Below are 21,837 nucleotides of genomic sequence, written 5' to 3'. Positions count from 1 at the left end.
TGCAAATTAGTGCAAACATGCTGGAAAGCAGTATGAGATTGCTCAAAAACCTAGGAAAAGAACCACCACTTGACCCAGCTATACTACTCCTTGGTATCTATCCAAAGAATTTAAAATCAGCATACTATAGTGATAGGACCACATTGATGTTTATAGCAGCACAATTCACAATAGCCAAGCTATGGAGCCTACCTAGGTACCCTTTAACAGATGAACAGATAAAGAGAATTTGGTATATATACACAATGGAGTACTACTCAGTAATAAAGAAGAATGGCTTCCTGACATTTGCCAGTAAATGGATGGAACTGGAGACTCTTATGCTAAGTTCCAAAAAATCAAAGGTCAAATATTTTCAGTGATATGCGAAAGCTAATTGAAAATAAGGAGGGATTAATAAAAAAGAATAGAAAAACGATCAGCAGAGCAGACAAAGTGTAAAGAAAGTTAGAGAGAAGGGATATGATAAGGAAAGACAATGGAATGATCTGACATAACTTTCTTATGTACATGTATGAATATACCATAGCGTACCTCATGCACCATCATGTACATCCACAAGACACTTATTTAAAAATAAAACTATAATAGAAGAAAGATCAGTAGAACAGAAGGTAGGGAACAGAGGGCAGGAGAATGGGAGGGAAGGAAGTACTGGGCACCGAATTAGAACAATTTTATATTCCATGTTTTATAATTATGTTGAAATGAATCTTATTGTCACAAATAACTAAGAACCAATTTAAAAAATAAAAATAAATAAAAAATAAAATCTAAAGCAACTAAGCCTGTAGAAGAAAATAAGGGCAATCATATTCATCTTGGGATAGGTATGAATAGGTATAAAATGACACATAATATAGGTAAAAATGACAAATATAACAATTATAAAAGATGGAAACTTTGACTTCATTAAAATTAAGATGTTTCTGTTTATTAAGAAAATACCACTATGATAACAAAAAGGGAAGCAACAGGTTAGGAGAAGATACGTATAAAATATTTAACTGAAAAAGATTTAATCAAGGGCTGGGATTGTAGCTCAGTGTTTGAGTGCTTGCCTCACATATATGAAGCACTGGGTTTGATCCTCAACATTCCATAAAAAATAAATAAATAAAGGTATCGTGTCCATCTGCAACTTAAAAAAAATATATAATCAAAATATATTTTTAAGATGCCTACAAATCAAGAAGGACAGGCAACGTTTGATTCAGAAATAGGCAAATAAACAGAATTGAAATTTCATAGAAGAGTAAATAGATATGGCTAATAAATCATAGCAGGAAGCATGTGGTAGAGCAATGCTGCTCACTTCCGGTGGTCAGGATGCAAAAATGCAAGGAAGGGAAGGGTTAGATGTTGAGAGCCACAGCTGAAGGGGCCCCAGCAAACTTCCAGCTGCCAGCAAACTTCCAGCTGCCAGCTGATGATTGGCTCACAGCAGCCCCAGCAACTTCTAGCTGCCAACTGATTGGCTCCTCTGCGGTGATGCTCATTGGGCTGTTTCCCTGCCCTTTCAGACCACGGAGCTGCTCATTGGGGGACTGTTTTGGCTCCGCCCACGTGACCCAGCCAATCGGCTTCAAGAGCAGGAGGAGTGGGGGAGTTGGGAGAGGCTTGTGGGAAGCCGGTGGTGGCAGTTGGGCTCTGAAGGTTTTCCTGAGGAGCTTTTTTGTTTGGCATGTGTGGTTCTAAAATTAAAGTTCGTTTCTTTTGACAAGTGGCTCCTGAATCGTGCCCAGCCAGACTGCGGCATTTCCTGGCTCGCACGGGGAGCGACTGAGGGTAAGTGATAAGGTAAACTGCTCGCCCCTGAGGGCAGGGTGAGAGGATGGGTAGCCATTTTAAGATTCCTCTTTTGTTTCGCTTCACTTTTGTTTTAAGTTGCCTGTCCCTGGAGATGTGTAAGATGGAAGAAAAACCACTCACATCTGAGGAACAGATAGGGAGAAAGGACGGATGGACATTTCAGGAGGATAGAAAAGCTATTATAATGATTTTCTGTTGTTCCACTTTTGTTTCATTCTGGCTCAGTTTTGTTTGGCGTTATCTTCTTGGGTTGTATTATAGTTATAGTAGAAATATTCAAGTAAAAGAGAAGGTCTCTCGAGCTAGTCAGACAGAGAAAAAAATTCAATTAAAAGAGAAGGTCTCTCGAACTAGTCAGACAGAGGAAAAAATTCAAGTAAAAGAGAAGGCCTCTCAAGCTAGTCAGTCAGAGAAAGAAAGTGTAAAGCAGAAAAAGCCATCAGGGGGAAAGTTACAACAGGAGACTGCTACTAACACCTTTCTATCACCAGAGGGTGTAAGTGTCCAACCAACAGCACCACCTCTACAGGAGACTGCTACTAATACCTTTCTATCACCAGAGGACGTAAGTGTCCAACTCACAAGGCCACCTCCATATGCTGGGAGGCCTCTAACCCCCGTAGTTGATAGTTGGGATCCTGAGACAAGATCTCAAATATTAACATGCCCTGTATTTGAGGCAGGAGGGCAGTGAATTCACTATGCTTTAAATTTCAAAACAGTGAAGCAGCTAAAAGAGGCTGTAACAACCTGTGGTCCTCAAGCACCCTTCACTGTAAGCATGGTCGAATCCATTAACAACTTGAACATGACGCCAGCAGATTGGGCTAATATGTGTAAAGCTGTGCTAAATGGAGGACAATACCTGTTATGGAAGGTTGCCAATGAGGAATTTTGCAAGGAGATGGCTAGGTAAAATGCAGCAACTGGTTATCCTCAGAGAAATCTAGATATGTTGTTAGGAAAGGGACCTTATGAGGATCAGCAGCAACAAATTGCATATGATCCTGGTGTATACGCACAAATTGCTGTAGATGCAGTTAAGTCATGGAAGACTTTACAAGGACATGGAGGTTTACAAGGTCAATTATCTAAGGTAATACAAGGAGCTAATGAATCTTACGCTGAATTTGTAGATAGGCTTATTCAAACAGCTACCAGAGTTTTTGGGAATACAGAACAAGCAATGCCATTAATAAAACAACTGGCTTATGACCAAACGAATCGTTGGTGCAGCGACTTGTGGTAGTGTTGGGGTATTTATGTTGATGGTGTCATCGGTGGTACAATTTTTCCAAAAGGAGCCATCACTGAACTGCTTGCAGAACTTGCCTGGACTATGTATCACTTGTATGCATTGTGAACTCACCTGTATGCATTGTGAACTATCTGTTGGTGCAGCGACTTGTGGTAGTGTTGGGGTATTTTTACTGATGATGTCATCGGTGGTACAATTTTTCCAAAAGGAGCCGTCAATTGGCTTGGTGTATCTTCCTCCCTTCTGCTTGTCATGGTCGTTCAGCTAACAGAGGTGAGGCAAAGAACCTCACCCCCCCGGCTGATACAAAGACCTATCCACAGGTGTGGCTGTACTGGACCTGTAGTCAGTGACGGGTAAGATCCAATTGCAATGGTACCAACCTAAGACAGGAGGCTGACGCCTTGAGGTCAGCTCATCCGATAATGGGTAAGGACCATATGTACTATTGGACAACCTAAGGCAGGCACGGTCCCTAAGCCACATGCTTGTTGTTTAAACAGAGAGGGGGAGATGTTGAGAGCCACAGCTGAAGGGGCCCCAGCAAACTTCCAGCTGCCAGCTGATGATTGGCTCACAGCAGCCCCAGCAACTTCTAGCTGCCAACTGATTGGCTCCTCTGCGGTGATGCTCATTGGGCTGTTTCCCTGCCCTTTCAGACCACGGAGCTGCTCATTGGGGGACTTTTTTGGCTCTGCCCACGCGACCCAGCCAATCGGCTTCAAGAGCAGGAGGAGTGGGGGAGTTGGGAGAGGCTTGTGGGAAGCCGGTGGTGGCAGTTGGGCTCTGAAGGTTTTCCTGAGGAGCTTTTTTGTTTGGCGTGTGTGGTTCTAAAAATAAAGTTCGTTTCTTTTGACAAGTGGCTCCTGAATCGTGCCCAGCCAGACTGCGGCAGTTAGAGTCCTGTTGTCACTTTCAAGAGCATACCCATATGATCAGAAATCTACCAACTTAGCCTCACCTCTTAAAGGTTCCACCTATCAGGAGCCCCATGGGGCTTTGTAGGACACTACAGGTCCAAACTATAGCACCAATGTAACATAAAAATAGGCTAATAAAACCTAAGTATAAATTAAGGTCTGGTTCAGTCTGTGAAACATTTAGGAAGACAGTAAGACAGAGACATGATGAACATCCATAATCTTTGAAAAATAATTTAATATTACTGACCTCTCCCTAGAAAGGAAGACCAGAGACTGGTGGGACTATTTTTGTTTTGGCAAACTACATCATCCACTTAAGGACACTATTAAAACTATTTTTAAAAAGTCAGGGCAAAAAAATCTGAATTTGAATAGGGCCACAAGCCAAAATACTCAATAAAGGATTTAGAAAGGATCATCTAACAGGCAGTCCCTCTAGGTTCTAAATTCTAGGACATTAAGATCTCAGTGAACAAATCACTTTAAAAGTAGCCCTACTGCTGAAGATGGTAGACTTGGACAGAAACCAATTACTATACCTCAGCTGATTCTGAGGAAGATATCTATCACCAGCAATTTGAAAGCTGTCTAATGATGTCAATATAGACCTTTTTAAAGACTATAAGCTAACTTATCTCGGGCTTTGGTAGAAAATGCACCTACTATCAAACGTCATCAAACAATTCTGAGGTAGGAAATATCATGTCCTGGGCTGGGAATGTGGCTCAAGCGGTAGCACGCTCGCCTGGCATGCGTGCATCCCGGGTTCAATCCTCAGCACCACATATAAAGATGTTGTGTTGGCCGAAAACTAAAAAATAAATATTAAAATTCTCTCTCTCTCTCTCTCTCTCTCTCTCTCTCTCTCGGTGGTGGTGGTCCTGGGAATTGAATCCAGAAATTTGGATATGCTAGACTATATCCTAGTCAGTGACATTTCATGTCATTTGTCCTATCTTTGAATCGCTTGAGCAACACAGTAGTCTCATTCAGAGAGAGAGAGACAGAGAGAGAGAGAGAGAGAGAGAGAGAGAGAGAGAGAGAGAGAGAGAAAGGAGAAAGAGATGGATATGAAATGTGTACAAATCCAAAGGGAAAGACATAAGAAAAATGGAGGACTGGAAACCTCCAAGTTCTTGTTACTTAAGAGGGGAGAATGGGGAAAAGACACCCAATCACAGTGGTACATACCTATAATTCCAGCAACTGGACAGATTGAGGCAGGAGGATCTCAAGTTCCAGGCCAGCCTGGGCAACTTTGTGAGAACTTGTATCAAAATCAATGCAAATAAAAAGAGCTGGTAATGTACCTCAGTGGTAAATCACTGCTGGGTTCAATTTTCAGTACTAAAACAAAAAGGCAGAAACTGTTTGAAAAAACTTTGCTGAAATTTTGGAAAACAGTCAAAGGTTTTCAACAACCAAGAAAATATCCAATGAAGAAAAAATAATCTTTAAGATGATAGGAAAGTTTGAAAGCTACCACATGCCCAATTAAGAGACATGTTCAGAAAATACCTGAGAGGACCTTAAGCTCTCACCCCAGGCTGATTCTTAGGCTCAGAGCAAGCCTAGTTAAGGGCTAAATGAGAGTCCCAGAACTGAAACAATCTGCTAAGAAAGGAAGAGCCCCTGGTATCCAAGGAATGTCTACAAAAACAAAGCTAACAAAACATGAACTAAAGGAACAGAGTTCAACATTCACACATGATAAACAGAATGCAAAATTAATATAGAGAAGCCTCAAAACAAAAATACTACAGCCTTCAACAGAAAAAACAAAACAAAACAAAACAGGACGAATGACTGAATGAACATTTCTGTGAAGAAGATAACAATGGGCCAACAGGCACATCACTAACCATTGAGGAAATACAAATTGAAACTACAGTGATGGACTATTACTCAGCCATAAACAAGAATAAAATTATGGCATTTGCTGGTAAACGGATGGAATTTCAGACTACCATGCTAAGTGAAATAAGCCAATTCCAAAACAATCAAAGGCTGAATGTTCTCTCTGAAATGCAGATGCTCACACTATGGGAGGAAGGTGGTAAGAATAGAGGTTCATTGGATTAGACAAAGGGGAATGAAGGAAAGGGAGGAAGGATGGGACTAGGAAGGGCAGTCATATAAACTGGACATTACTTTCCTATGTTGATATGAACACATGACCAGTATATCTCCACACCATGTACAACCACAAAAATGGGAAGTAATAATCCATGTATGTATAATATGTTGAAATACACTCCACTGTCATGTATATCTAAAAATAACAAATAAAAAATTAAAACAAACAAAAAACTACAGTGAGATATTACTCATATCCAGTCGAATGGCTATTATTTAAAAATTTGAAAATACCAAGCATTGGCAAGGATAGAGAAAATGGAATCCTGTGTATTGCTGGTAAAAATGCAAAATGACACAAAAGACCAATTATGTTTTGAGTCCACCTACATGAGGTACTTATAATAGGAAAATTAATAGAGAAAGTAGAATAGAGGTCTCTGGGGATATGGGGAGCTATTGCTTAATGGGTATAGTTTCTCTTTGGGATGATGAAAACTCTAGAAATAGCAATGATGGTTGTACAACCTTGTGAATAAATTTAATGCTAATGAAATGTCCACCAAAAAAACTCTGTTAAAATGGCAAACTTTATATTACGTATATTTTATGATATATATATATATATATATATATAAACTAGAAAAGATCCTTAATTTTACTGTGTGTTTGTGCATGTGTGCATGTGCGTGCATGTACATGCACACACACTCACAGAGTAAATAATACCTTAAAAATGGCCCCAGACCTAGGGTTCCCAAATTGTGTGCAAAGGCATCCCCAAGCAATGCAGCCATTGCAGAGGAGTTCATACTTCACATTTTCAAGGGAAATAGTGCCATCTGTTGAACATTGTGTGAACTAGTAGTTCAAGGAGGTTTACTGGTAGGACATTAGATCTCACTACACTATTTTCAGTGATCTCATATCCTTCAAATTTGTTTTCAGTTGCTGCTTTATAAAGCTGTTTTCAGTAGATACTTGAATAAAAGGCAAGTTTTATATAAAATCACTATGTAACAAGAGAGGAGGGTAGCTCAGAAGCAGCATGAAAATATTATAAAGATTATAAGAGCATCACAAAAAAGTTTGAGAACTACTCCTTTAAGAATTCAGCAACCAGGGCGGGAGCTTTGTGGCTCAGTGGTAGAATGCTTGCCTCACAAGTGGGAGGCACTGGCTTTGATTCTCAGCACCACATATAAATAAATGAATAAAATAAAGGTCCATCAGCAACTAAAAGAAAAACAAATTAAAAATGCTTTCCTTGACAAGAAAGGCCCAGAACTAGCAAGAAACAACAGCTATCTCACTGGAATACTTGCGGCAAAGCACCAGGGTGCAGTGAGGATGTGGCAGAGAGGTTATGGAGCTCAGATATGTAGCCCTAAAACAAGGAAACTAAGCACACAGCATCTGCTGTCCTGTTTCTAGAGATTAAGATAGACTTCAGTGAAGAAAGCATAAGCAAGATACCCTCAGAAGTCCCCACTCACACCATGGACTCTTGAATTACTGATGCAGGAAAAACCTGTGGTCCTTACAAACTCTGACCCTAGTTTGGGGACTGGGCAGATTAGCATATCACTGCATTATCCTAGAGAAAGAGCCCAGCCCATGTTGTTCCTTCCCCCACATAATATCCTGCTATACAGCACCATCTTGAGACTCTGCCCACCCAAGGGCTTATGAAGCAGCCCACCCAGCTGGCCAACCAGGTCCTCACCTATCCTGTCATAGCCCTGGATGCACCTCAGCATCCCATTCTGAATGGCTGGGCCCACAGAGACCCAGGAGACAGTTTGACAGCCAATTCACCCATGAGCTGCCCAGAAAGTAGCCAAACAGATACATGTGGGAAGTAGCTAGGCAGTCCATTTTGAGCAGTTCAGAGGCCCCAGGCAAACAGATGGGTAATCCAACCAAGTTTCCTGTAGCCTTAATAAGCAGTCATGAAGCCCATTCCCAGAAGCTTGGGCCACAGAATCCCTGAGAAGCAGATATGTGCTCTCCGTACAATCAACAGTTGGGAAGCCCACCCACCCTAAGCATACTGGCCCCCAGAAATCACCTGCAGCCATAGAACATTTAAAGGCACAGTTCAGGCCCACCAGTGCAGCCTAGCCTCAATGCTGCCTTCAGACACTGGCAAGTACCTTTGCCCCTCGACCAGGGATGCTATACTGACCCTACTCTCATGTGGCCGTTAGACGCAGACAGGCACCATGCCTCCACTGCCACTCCAGCACATCTCACCTGCTTGGGCCTGCCAGAGTAGTCTCACTGTCAGGAAACACATGTGAACATTTGAACAATACCTCAAATCCACAGGTTGGTATAGCAAAACTACCGTAAGATCTGTGTCCCAGTTGGAGGTACAATGCCACAACCTTTGCAGCCTACTTAGGCCACTGACACAACTAAAGATATCATTGATGCTGATTATAACTGAAGAAGCTATACAGACACCACATTAAAACACTTACCTGGAATTAAAGCCAATACAGCCTATCTAACTGACAACCTAGGTCATAATGTCAGGACAAAGTCTTTGCTACAAAAGCCAGTCTATAAAATTGGTATAGGCAAGTGATTAGCCAGACACCAAATAGCAATGTAGGGACACAAGAAATGCTGGGGGAGTGGGGAGATACCATGACACCTCTAAGAGAACTGAGTAACTTTCTAGCTACATGCCCCAAAGAAAAGAAATTTGGGATTGTCCAAAAAAAGAACTTGAAATAAAGTTTTCTTGTTTGTTTGTTTGTTTTTGGCACCAGGGATTGAACCCAGGTGAGCCACATCCACAGCCCTTTTTTATATTTTATTTAGAGACAGTGTCTTGTTGAGTTGCTTAGAGCCTTGCTAAGTTGCTGAGGCTGTCTTTGAACTTGAAGTCCTCCTGCCTCAGCCTTCTGAGCTGCTAGGATTAGAGGAGTGTGCCATTGTGCACAGCTTGACATGAAGATTTCAAAGAAATTTAATGAAATATAAGATAATACAGACCAGACAATACAAGGAAATTAGAATGAGAAATTTAGCAAGGAGAGATAATTAAAAAAGAACCAAATAGAAATGTTGAAGCTCAAGAACCCCATACATGATAGTCTCCATAACAGACTATAGCAAGCAGAAGAACAAATTTCTGAGTTTGAGAACAGCTCTTGCAGAATAACCTAGTCAGATGAAAGGAAGGAAAAAAATTTAAAAGAATGAAGAAAGCCAACAAGACTTATGGAATACCATTAAGCAAGTGTTCTAGAAGGAGAATGAAAAAGGCATGGAATAACCATTCAGTATAATAATTGCTAAAAAACTTACAAATCTTGAGAAAGAAATGGGTATCCAAGTCCAGAAAGTTCAAAGAAACCATAATAGATTTGACCTTTCCAAAGCATATTATAAAGTAAAAGACTGTTAAAAGTAAAAGACTAAGAGATAATTCTAAAAATGGTAAAAGGAAAGTGTCCAAGTCACATATAAGGGAATACCCATCAGACTAATAGCATATTTCTTACCAGAAACTTTATAGGCCAGGAGAGAATGGGATGATATATTCAAAGTCCTGAAAGAAAAAAAAAACTGCCCATTAAGAATACTACACTGGGGCTGGGGATGTGGCTCAAGCGGTAGCACGCTCGCCTGGCATGCGTGCGGCCCGGGTTCTATCCTCAGCACCACATACAAACAAAGATGTTGTATCCACTGAAAACTACAAAATAAATATTAAAAAATTAAAAAAAAAAAAGAATACTACACTAAGAAAATAGAGTATAAAATGAAATTATTAAGAAAAAATAGTCTTTCCAAGAAAAGCAAAAACTGACAGAACTCCTTCTGACCAGATCAGCACTATAAGAAATGCTTCAGGGAGTCCTATCATATAGGGAAAAGAATTAACTCAAAGTTGGAGCACCCATCATACAAAGCAAATATTAGTTCTAAAAGGAAAGATTAATTTGATTAGAATAATTGTTGAGAACTTCAATTCCTCACTTTCATCAATGGACAGATCCAGACAAAAAATTAATAAATAGCAAAATTAACCTATACTATAGACCCAATGCACCTAACAGACATTTTTAGAACATTGTATTTAATCTCTGTACAATACACACTCTTCTCATCAGTACATGGGACATTCTCTATATAGAACATAAGTTAGGTCACAAAATAAGATTTGACAAGTTCAAAAAAACTGAAATCATAGCATGTATCTTCTCTGAGTATGTGGAATAAAAGTAGAAATCAATAACAAAAGAAACTTTGGATATTGTATAAATTCATGGAAATAAAACAACATTTGCTCAAACGACTGAAGAAGCTATACAGATACAACATTAAAACACCTATCTGGAATTAAAGCCAATACAGTCTATCCAACTGACACCCTAGGTCATAATGTCAGGACAAAGTCTTTGCTACAAAAGCCAGTCTATAAAATTGGTATAGGCAAGTCAATATAGAAATGGTACAGGTCAATATAGAAATCAGAATGGAAATTTAAAATTTTCATTCAATAAAGAAAACAGCTTGAGAACAGCTCTGAAAATGAAAATGCAACATGCTAAAACCTATGGGATATATCAAGAGCAGTACCATGAAGGAAGTTTATAGCAATAAGTGCTTATGCAGCAACACAGAAAGATTTCAAATACAATAATACAACTCAAGAAACCAGAAAAGTAAGAACAAATAAACCCCAAAGTTAGTAGAAGGTATTTAATAATGAAGATCAGAGCAGAAATAAAACAAAAGTTAAAAAAAAATACAAGACACTGATGAAACAAAGAGTTGGTTTTTTGAAAAGACAAACTGAAAAAAATAATAACCTTTAGCTAGACTAATGTAGAAAACAAAAGACTCAAATAAATAAAATCAGAGTTGAAAAGGGAGACAACTGATACCATAGCAATACAAAGAATCATGAGAGACTACTATGAACAACTATACACTAATATATTGGAATACATATAAGAATACATATAAGAAATGGATAAATTTCTGAACACATACAATCTGCACAAGCTGAACCATGAGAACACAGAAAACCTGAACAGACCAAGATTAAATAAAAAGCTTAAATCAGTAATAAAAAGTCTCTCAAAAACGAAAAGCAGAGAACCAAATGGTTTCACTGCTGGATTTTACCAAACCCTTAAAGGAGAACTAATGCCAATTCTTTTCAAACTATTCCAAAGAATGTAAAAGGAGGGATTTCTTCCAAATTCCTTCTATGATGCTGGCATTAACCTGATTCCAAAATCAGACAAGGACACATACACAGAAAAAAACTACTGACCAATATTCTTGATGAACACAGATGCAGAAATTCTCAACAAAATACTAGCAAACTGAATCAAACCTCCCATCAAATACACACACACACACACACACACACCATGAACAAGTGGGATTTGTCTCAGGAATTCAACAATGGTCAGATCAATAAAAGACAAAAATAATGAAAGACAAAAATCATGATTATCTCAACCAATTCAGGAAAAGCATTTGATAAAATTTGACATCCCTTCATAATGAAAAAATACTCAAAAAATTAGGTATAGAAGAAGGATACCTCAACACAATTAGGTTACAGCTAACAAAACTGTAGCCAACATAATATTTAATGGAGAAAAGCCAAAATTCATCCCTCTAAGATAAAGAAACAAGATGAGGATGTGAAATTTCACCACTCTTATTTAATACAGTATTGGAAGTCTTAAGACAAACAATAAACCAAGAAAAAGAAATAAAAGGCATTCAAATAAGAAAGGAGGAGGTCAAATTATCCCTGTTTGAAGATGACGTGATTTTCTATGGAGAAAAACCTAAAAGATTCTACCAAAAAAATGCTAAAACAGATAAAACAAATTCAGTAAAATTACAGAAAACAAATTTATACACATGAAAGTCAGGTTCATTTTTATATGCCAATAATGAAATCATGGAGAAAGCAATCCCATTCACAATAGCCACAAAAATAAGTAAGAATAAGCTGATGAGGTGGTGCACACCTGGAATCCCAGCAACTTGGGAGGCTGAGGCAGGAATTCAAAGCCAGCCTCAGCAATGGCAAGGCACTAAGCGACTCATTGAGACCCTGTCTCTAAATAAAATGAAAAAATTGGACTGCGGATGTGGCTCAGGGGGTAAAGTGCCCCTGAGTTCAATCCCTGGCACCAAAAAAAATTAAAAAGTAAGTATAAATCTATCAAGGAAATAAATGATCTCTGCAACAAAAATTATGAAATACTGATGAAAAAAATTAAAGAGGACAACTAGCACTATCACTATCACCACCAATACCACCATATTACCACCCCCAGAAAGGGGGAAAAAAAGCAAACAAACAAGGAAAACCATCTCATGTTCATGAATTGGAAGATTTAATATTGTTAGAAAGTTCACACTACCCAAAGTAATCCATTGATTCAATGAAATTTCTATCAAAAATTAGGGGAAAAAACTTCTAAAATTTGAATAGAACCATAAAAGATCCCAAATAGTCAAAGCAAACTTGAGCAAAAAGACTAAAGCTGAAAGCATTACAATTATAATGCCTGATTTCCAAGCATACTATCCATCTATAGTAACCGAAACAGTAACGGCATAGGATCAGACGCACAGATAAAAGGAATAAAATAGAAAGCCCCAAAATAAATCCATGTTTTTATAGCCAACTGATTTTCAATAAAGAGAACAAGAATATACACTGGAGAGAGGGAAGTCACTTCAATAAACAGTACTGGGAAAATTAGATATCCTCATGCATAAGAAAGAAATAAGGCCCCTATGTTTCACCATATACAAAATCAACTCAAAATGGAATAAAGATTTAAATGTAACTCTTAGAAACTCTGAACTACTGGAAGAAAATAGGAGAAACACATTAGGACATTAGTCATAACAAAGATATTTTGGATATGACTTGAAAAAAACAAAAACAAAAATTGGCAAATGGGGTTATATACCACAATAAAAAAAAAAACTTCTACACAGGAAAGGTAAAGTAAGTGGAGTGATAAGACAACTTACAAACTGGAAAAAAATATTTATAGATCATTCACTCAAGAAGAGATTAATATGCAGAATATATAGAAAAACTCAACAAAAAACCTCCAATAATCAAATTTTGAAATAGGCAAATGACTTGAATAGATACTTCTCAAAAACAGATATACACTGGCCAATGAAATATCATCTCACCCCAGTTAGAATGCCTATTATCAATAAAACAAAAATTACAAATGCTAGAGAGGATGAAGAGGAAGTGGAACTCTCGCATGCTCTTGGTGGGAATGTAAAATAGTACAGCCATTATGGAAAACAGTATACAGGTTTTTCAGAAAAATAGAAATAGAACTGTTATATAATACAGCAATCCCACTACTTGCTATATGTTATGTTTTGGATATAAGGTGTCCCCCCCCAAAGTTTCTTTATTAATGTAGAAATATCCACAGGTGATATCATTGGACTGTGATAATTATAACCTTATCAGTCTGTCCTAGTCTGAATGGTCTAACTGGGTGGTACTGTATAGGAGATGGCTGAAGGAGGTGGATCACTGGGGCCATGTCCTGAAAGGGTTCATCTTTCCTGAAGCCTCTTCCCCTTCTCTCTCTGCTTCCTGACCACCATGAAGTAAGCAGTGCTGCTCCACCATGCCCTTCCTCCATGATGCTCTGCCACACCTTGGGCCCAAATCAATGGACTTGGCCAATCGGCCAACATGGACTAAACCTCTGAAACTGTAAGCCATAATAAACTTTTCCTCCTCTAAGTTGTTCTTATATATTTTGATCACAGGGACACAAAGCTAAGGAGCACAGAAAATAGCATCAGAGGTAGAATCATCACTATCAGCATGTGGGTCAAAAGGCTTTGGAGCTGATTTGTAGGAGGAGTTTTGAAAAATTTGCAGATACAGGCTAGAGAAGATTTAGAATGTTATAAGTGGAGCTTAATGGGTAATTACGGCGGGAGTTCAGAGGACTATAGTGCAGATGGTAAAGACTGCACTCATGAGGTTTCAGGGAAGAATGAGGATTCTATTGGGAATTGTACTAGAGGCTACTCATGTTACATTCTGAAAAGAACTTGTATACATTCTACCCATGTCCTAACGCTCTGCATGAGGATGAATTTAAAACTGATATACTAATTAGTCTGGTAGAGGAAATTTCTTTTTTTCCAATATTTATTTCTTAGTTGTAGTTGGACACAATACCTTTATTTATTTATTTTTATGTGGTGCTGAGGATAAAACCCAGGGCCCAACATTTGCTAGGCGAGTGCTCTCAGCAAGACCACAACCATCCAGGCTCAAGAATGGAAAAGTAAATTTGAGGAGATCCTGGGAGAACCTTGCTTGCAAAGGGAGTCCTAGGAAGTTGTTTCACAAAGTTCAGCCACCCAAGCACTCAGAGGCTGTGGTGGCTATGGTCCCAGGGGGCCCAGCCACTACTGCTTGAGCTGGCAGTAGACATTGGAGTCATCCATGTGGTATTGGTTCTGCAGAAATGCAGGATGCTGGAATTCAAGGGTCATGGAGCTTCTACAAGATTTCACAGGAAGAGCTGGGAGGCCATGCAAATTGTAGCAGGGTAAAAATCTCTGTTAGGCTGCGCCTGAGAAGGTAATGTGTGAAGCTGTGAAGGTGAAGCTGAAGCTGGAATGAACACCTTGACAATTAAGAGATGCAAGTAATGTGTACTGTCTGACAAGAAAAGCTGCTGGATGCAGAAAAAGACAGGCTAAAAGAGAGGGCATGCATGCATAACTGGCAAAGTCAAAAGGGCACAACTGCCCAAGCCCTTTGGAGATCACAACGCGCAATCACGTATCCTAGATGCTGATGCTATATGTGGAGTTAAAGGATCCAATTGTCTGGCTACGGCTACTTTTCAATCTTGTTTTGGTCCCACTCTTTTCTATGGCCTCACTCCTCCCTTTTGGAATGAAATGTTTACTGTGTGCCACTGTATATGGGATATATGTAAGTTACCTCTGATTTTTACAGGGGCTCAGAGCCAAAAATTTGCCTTGAGTCTCAGATGAGATTTTGGACTTGACTTTTGAGTAATGCTAGAACTGTTAAGACTATGACTCTTGGGGAAGAACTGAATATATTTTGCACTGTGAGATGGTATAAGATCTGGGGGTCCAGAGGTCAAATGTTATGGATTGAATCTGAGACGGCTCCCCAAATTTCCTAAATTAATACAGGAATGTTCAGATGTGACATGATTAGATTATGAGAGTTGTTACCTACTCAGTCCATCTTAGTTTGAATTGCCTAACTGGGTGGTAACTGTAGGCATGGGGGCATTGCTGGAGAAAGTGGGTCAATGGGGGCATGCTCTGATAAGGTTCATCTTCCCTGAAGCCCCTTCCCCTTCTCTGCTACTCATGGCCACCATGAGGCGAGCAGTGCTCCTCTGCCATGCTCTTCTTCTATGACCTACCTTGCCTTGGGCCCAGAGTAATGGGCTCTGTGACCATGGACTAAACCTCTGAAACTGTGAGCTATGATAAACTTTTCTTCCTCTAAGTTGTTCCTATTGTGAAGCTTAGTCATAGCAATAGTTGACTAACATAGGACACATCAAAAGGAAACAAAATCAGTATGCTAAACATACATCTGCATATTCATGCTTATTGCAGCACTATTCACAATAGTCAAGATATATAATCTAAGGTAAGGGTCATCATTAGATGTATGGTTAAAAAAAACATAATACAATGAAATATCATTTAACCATAAAAGAAAAAGAATGAAATTCTGTCATTTACAACAACATGTTAAGTGAAATAAGTCAAGAATAGAAATAATAATATTTCAAGTTCTTACATATATGTGGAAGCTTAAAAGTTGATCTCATAGAAGCTAAGAATAGTGTTTATAAAACCCTGAGAAGGTTGTGGGGGAATAGGATGAGGAGATCACTGTTAATATGCATGGGGGGTGCATCTAGATGGGAAGAATAACTTCCAATGCACAGTAGGATAACTATATTTGTCTAGAGATAATTGAATATTTCAAAATACCTAATAGAGAAGAATTTGAAAATTCCCAAGACAAAGAAATGATAAATTTTTGAGATCACACATGTTACCCTGATATTTATCATTATGCAGCATACGTGCATTGAAATGTTACCACTGTACCCCAAAATACACATAATTACTATGCATTAATTAAAGATGAAAATTATATTTTCTAAAATGAATTTACCAAATGAACCATATCAGACCTCTACCAGTACCATAGTACTGGACCCCAAGAGCTTATGCCCATCTCACAGTGCAAAATATATTTAGTTCGTCTCCAAGAGTCTCATAGTCTTAACAGTTCCAGCATTACTCCAGTAACATAGCATACTGGTATCCTACAAATGAGTGGTGACTGAAATGGTCTCCAGTTAAATTCTAGGCTTTGCCTATAAAAGTAACTGCTGAAAGTTCAATAAAAGGTTTGGAACACAGAATAGATTATTGGTTTGGTCTACTTAGATATATTTCTTCTGATTTATCTAAGTATAAAATAGGTAATTAAGTAAAATATTACATGGACACAACACATTCTTTATCCCCCTAAAAGACATGATTTCACTGAAAGTTTAAATAGTAAATTAAAATACTTGTTACCCCAAATGAGGGGAGACATTGAGGACAAACTTAATTGGGCTGTTATGTTCTAAGTTTAAATATGAGAGAAAATGAAAAAGAAACTCTCTCAGAAAAGTTTCTAGGAACTAGAGACAGCATGTGCTAGGATCAGGAAAACACTATGGCAGCAGAGGGAGAGATTTCTGCACATGACATATTATCTAGAACACTCAATGTAATAAATAATACATATTCTTAAGAGAACTTGGGAGTGGCTCACAACTTCATCTTATATAGTTAAACTAACATTAACTCTAAAGGCTACTTCATTACAAAGAAAGATCCAGTCCTACAATTCTTTACCTCTTGAATTATAAAAGTTTTCCTTGGAAAAACAAAAGTAGAGGTAGTGGCAAGGTGGCTGAACTGCCCACCATATGGACAGGTAAAGAGGCCAACTCAAAGAGTTCCAATGAAAGAGGAAAATTAAGGTCTACTTGGATAAACAATGGAAACAGAAAGAAATCCCAAGAGTGAATATGATACAAAATGGTAGCTGTAATTACTTATAGATTCATCCCTGGAATTCAGGAAAGGGTTACATAGACTAAACTTTATTTGAAAGTAAAATACACCTAATTGACTATACTATACATTTGGGTAAATACATCATATTTAAAATATACTTGCTGGTCCCCCAAGTACCAAGTGCCAACATCTGTGATGGTTATATCAAATTGGCCCTAACAATCCAAGAGAATCTGAGAAGTCTTTAGAATGGATTTGAATTATTGAACAAAACCCAAATGGGTTGAGTGGTATTACAAAATGATGAAATATACTTGTTACCCCAAATGGGATCACTAGATAGTGCTCTCTTCCAGAAGACTGGTCAACACTTAGCAGTGTGTTTAGAAAGATGAAACTATACAAGAGTGGAGTGGATGCTTCACTACGCTGATGAAACAGCATACACATGGATTAGGGGGAGGCTTATATCCTCAAAAGAACTGCTGAATATTTTAATCACAGTAGAATCTAGCAACTTTAAACTGACTCTATGATTTTAACCTTTCTGCCTTAACAGTATAACAGGATTAAATGAAACACTTCATTAACAGAATTAAAAGAAAATCACTTATTTGATTTCCAGAATTAGAAAATATTTTGGCAGGCCGATTTAACTGACATGATTCTTATAGAAAAATGGATAAAAAAATTATTATGGAATACTATCCCAAAAAAATTACACATGCAAGTAAATGCCTCCCTCAATACATAAAAGAAAAATACAAGTATCTGTTGATGGAGAAGGAAAAAAAATAGAATGTAACAGTGTATTAAAAGACCTGTGAAAATATACAGTTGGTATCAATATATCTTTAAGGGGAGATTCCCATTTCTATTTGGATGGCTCAAGTTCTAGAATATTAGTTTTTCCTTTTATATAAAATATCACAGAAAATACTGTTAGACAATTATAAAATTATAACTGAAAAATATGTGGCAAGGAGATACTGACAAGGGGCAGGTAGTAGGGTGAAGACAAAAGTTAAGCAGATCAGTATAGCGTGGTTCCTTCTTTCTAGAGGATACTTAAGACAGTTCTGATCTTAACCAGAACTCCTTATAAACCTTGATCTACGGAATATATAAGCTGAATGATAACTCTTTAATTAATAAGTAACTTCTTTTAAATGTACATAGGGTATGTAGGTATGTATGCATTTATACTAGGGATTGAATCCCAGGGCACTAAGTCATATCCCAACCCTTTTTTATGTTTTATTTTGAGACGGGTTCTCACTAAGTTACGTAGGGTCTCATTAAATTTCTAAAGCTGACCCCAAACTTGTGATCCTCCTGCCTTAGCCTCCGGAACTGCTGGGATTACAAGTATGTGCCACCATAATCGGCTATTTTTTATTCATTTTTATACTAAGTATTCCTTGTATTCATGATGTATCTTTACATCACTGTGTATTATAAAACACTACATAATAGGTATAACAGACAAGAAAAGCATAATACCTAAGCCAAACCATTACATACACATTAATCAAAATGAGTTCATGAAGAATTACATAATTAGGCAATTACCATTTTAAATGTCTTAGTATGACATAAACTATATACAACTTTTTATATTTATGGAAGAGTGCTTCAGTGATGTCTGAGGATATCTCATTAGAGTTTAGGGATGGGCTAGTAACACATTATTACCTTTCCCATTTAACACACTATAGAACACAGGCTGTCTATCAGAAATGCACTATTTTTTATGCTGTTTTCAAGTCCTTTGGGTATAGACCAAGGAGAGGGATAGCTGGGTCAAATGGTGGTTCCATTTCCAATTTTCCAAGAAATCTCCATACTACTTTCCATATTGGCTGCACCAATTTCCAGTCCCACCAGCAGTGTATAAGAATACCTTTTTTCCCACATCCTCACCAACACTTATAGTTGTTTGTATGCATAATAGCTGCCATTCTGACTGAAGTGAGAGTGGTTTTTCTTTTTTAGTGCATTTTTCTTTTTTAGTGCATTCTTTTTTAGTGTTTTTTTTTTTTTAGTGCATTATCACTAATTGCTAGTGATAATGAACATTTTTTCATGTGTTTGTTGACTGATTGTATATCCTCTTCTGAGAAGTATCTCCTCAGGTCCTTGGCCCATTTATTGATTGGGTTATTTGTGTTTTTTTGGTGTCTAGCTTTTTGAGTCCTTTATATAACCTAGTGATTAGTGCTCTATCTGATGTGTGAGGGGTTAAGATTTGCTCCCAAGATGTAGGCTCTCTATTCACCTCACTGACACGAATTGGTGAGTATTCTATGTATATAACCAGAGATAAGAAAAATTGGGCTCTCTATGTAAGAATTGTAATGCATTCTGCTGTTATATATAAAAATTAATTAATTAATTTGAAAATTAATGTTCAAAAAAAGATAAGAAAAGAAAAGAAATGCACTATTTAACCCATTTTTAAGATCAGATTAGATTTTCTTTCCTTTCTTTTTTGGTACCGGAGATTCACTCAGGGACATTCGGCCACTGAGCCACATCCCCAGCACTATTTTGTATTTTATTTAGAGATAAGGTCTCACTGAGTTGCTTAACACCTCTCTTTTGCTGAGGCTGGCTTTAAACTCTTGATCCTCCTGCCTCAGTTTCCCAAGCCGCTGGGATTACAGGCGTGCACCACAGTGCCCAACAGATTACATTTCCATAATGAAGATTATTACATGATTAAATTCTGACAAAAATCTCTGTATCTCCTCCACTTTATGGTCCATTTGTACATTTACTTTTGTATCCATTCTACATTTACATTATATATAATTCAGACAGATTCTGTATCTTTACCTATACCTATTCTACATGTCTTTTACAAAATTTCTCATAACCCAAGAGCTAAAAAGCATCTCAAAAATCATTTAGTGGACAAAGTGGAGGGAGGAGAGGAGAAGGTATGGGAGTAGGTAAGTTGGTGAAATGAAACAGACATCATTACTCTAGGTACATGTATGGTTGCACAAATGATATAACTCTGCATTGTGTACAACCAGAGAAATGAAAAGTTGTGCTCCATGTGTGTACAATGATATGTATACAAAAGGAACACACATAAATGAATGGCTCAAGTTCTGGTGTATAAATAATTTTAAATTTTTTAAAATTAAAAAATCATTTAGTAATCTTCCCCATTATGGATGAAGAAACTATAATAAGAAAGACAAATCAATATCTCCCAAAGTGAAAAAACAGGGTCAAACTTAGAACTCTTGACAAGTTCAGTACTCTTAGGACTGTCATATACTGGCCAACATAAATATTCATCTGAAGTGGTCAGTATACTTTTTCTGTAAAACAATATTTTAGGCTTTGTGGGCTTATATCATCTCTGTTGCAATTATTTCACTGTAGCAAAAAAAAATATCATAAAAAATACACAAGTATATGGGCATGATTATGTTGCAATACCATTCTGTTTACAGAAAAGGCAGCAGGCCACAGGTCATAGATTGTCAACTCTTTAAAGACCTGACTTAGATGTTAGGGGGAAAAAAAAAAGTGGCTCTTAATACAACAACAGAGTAAATATGAAAATAAAGAAGGCTTTCCATGCTCAAGTCTCCTAGAAAAGTATTAAGGTCCATGAGAAAATAAATCTGTTGACACTTAAGATATTTATTAAATGATAACATTTACTAAATTACTATTATTTTGAAAGGCTTTTTATTTACTAATCATTTGTCTGAAACTCAAATGTCCAATACCGAAAATAATAACTCTAAAGGAAATATCCTAAAGGAAAAGATAAAGATTAGACTAGAAAATGAGTCACTATCTAAAGATCACTCTTTCTTTCCTTCTATATTCTTATAAGTGTATTACAGTTGTAATGATGGGATTTATTGACACATATTGGTACATACACTAATTTGGCCAATACCATGCATTCCCCTTTCCATCCCAGGGTAGCTTTTCTTTTTAGATCTCCCTTCAATTTTCCTGATGTATGCCCCCATCTTCCTTTTTCTTCTTTGACTTCTACATATGAGAGAACATAAAACCCTTGACTTCCTGAGTTTGATTTATTTTACTTAACATAATGTTCTCAAGTTCCTGCAAATGACATAATTTCATTCTCCTCTATGGCCAAATAAAATTGCATATATATATCACATTTCCTTTATCCATTCATCCACTGACGGATATCTAGGCTGGTCCCACAGTCTGGCAATTGTGAATTGTACTGCTATAAATATGGGTATGCATGTATTGTTATAGTATGTTGACTTTTAATTCTTTAGGATAAATAATGAGGAATGGTATGGCTGGGTCATATGGTGATTCCATTCTTAGTCTTTTGAGGAAGTATACTGATTTCTATAGGGGTTGTACTAATTCAAAATCCTACCAACAGTGTAAAAGTGTTCCTTTTTCTCCGCACTGTTTCCAGCATTTATTATTGCTGTATTCTTGCTGGCTGCCATTCTAACTGGAGTGAGATAAAAACCTCAGTGTAGTTTTGATTTACAATTCCCTAATTAACACCTAGAAAAAAACTGTAAAACTTACTTAGATTAAGGGCACCTTTCACACAGAATCAAGGAAATTACAAGCACTTTCTGTTCCATACTCAAGTGT

The 21,837-nt window shown here is 37.6% G+C and overlaps 1 protein-coding gene across 8 annotated transcripts in view; it reads right to left on the bottom strand.

Annotated features, from left to right (window-relative positions):
• Window positions 1-21,837, bottom strand: part of Mipol1 (mirror-image polydactyly 1) — a 400,912-nt gene that overhangs the window by 267,708 nt on the left and 111,367 nt on the right. The gene's annotated exons all lie outside the window — the stretch shown is intronic.

This window comes from Marmota monax, unplaced genomic scaffold, assembly GCF_021218885.2.
Source record: "Marmota monax isolate L192 unplaced genomic scaffold, Marmota_monax_Labrador192_F-V1.1 WCK01_AAM20220418_F8-fsc00001, whole genome shotgun sequence".
In the NCBI taxonomy this organism is placed as follows: Eukaryota; Metazoa; Chordata; class Mammalia; order Rodentia; family Sciuridae; genus Marmota; species Marmota monax.
Note: the sequence above shows the minus strand (reverse complement) of the source record. Positions and strands in the feature narration are given on the sequence as shown.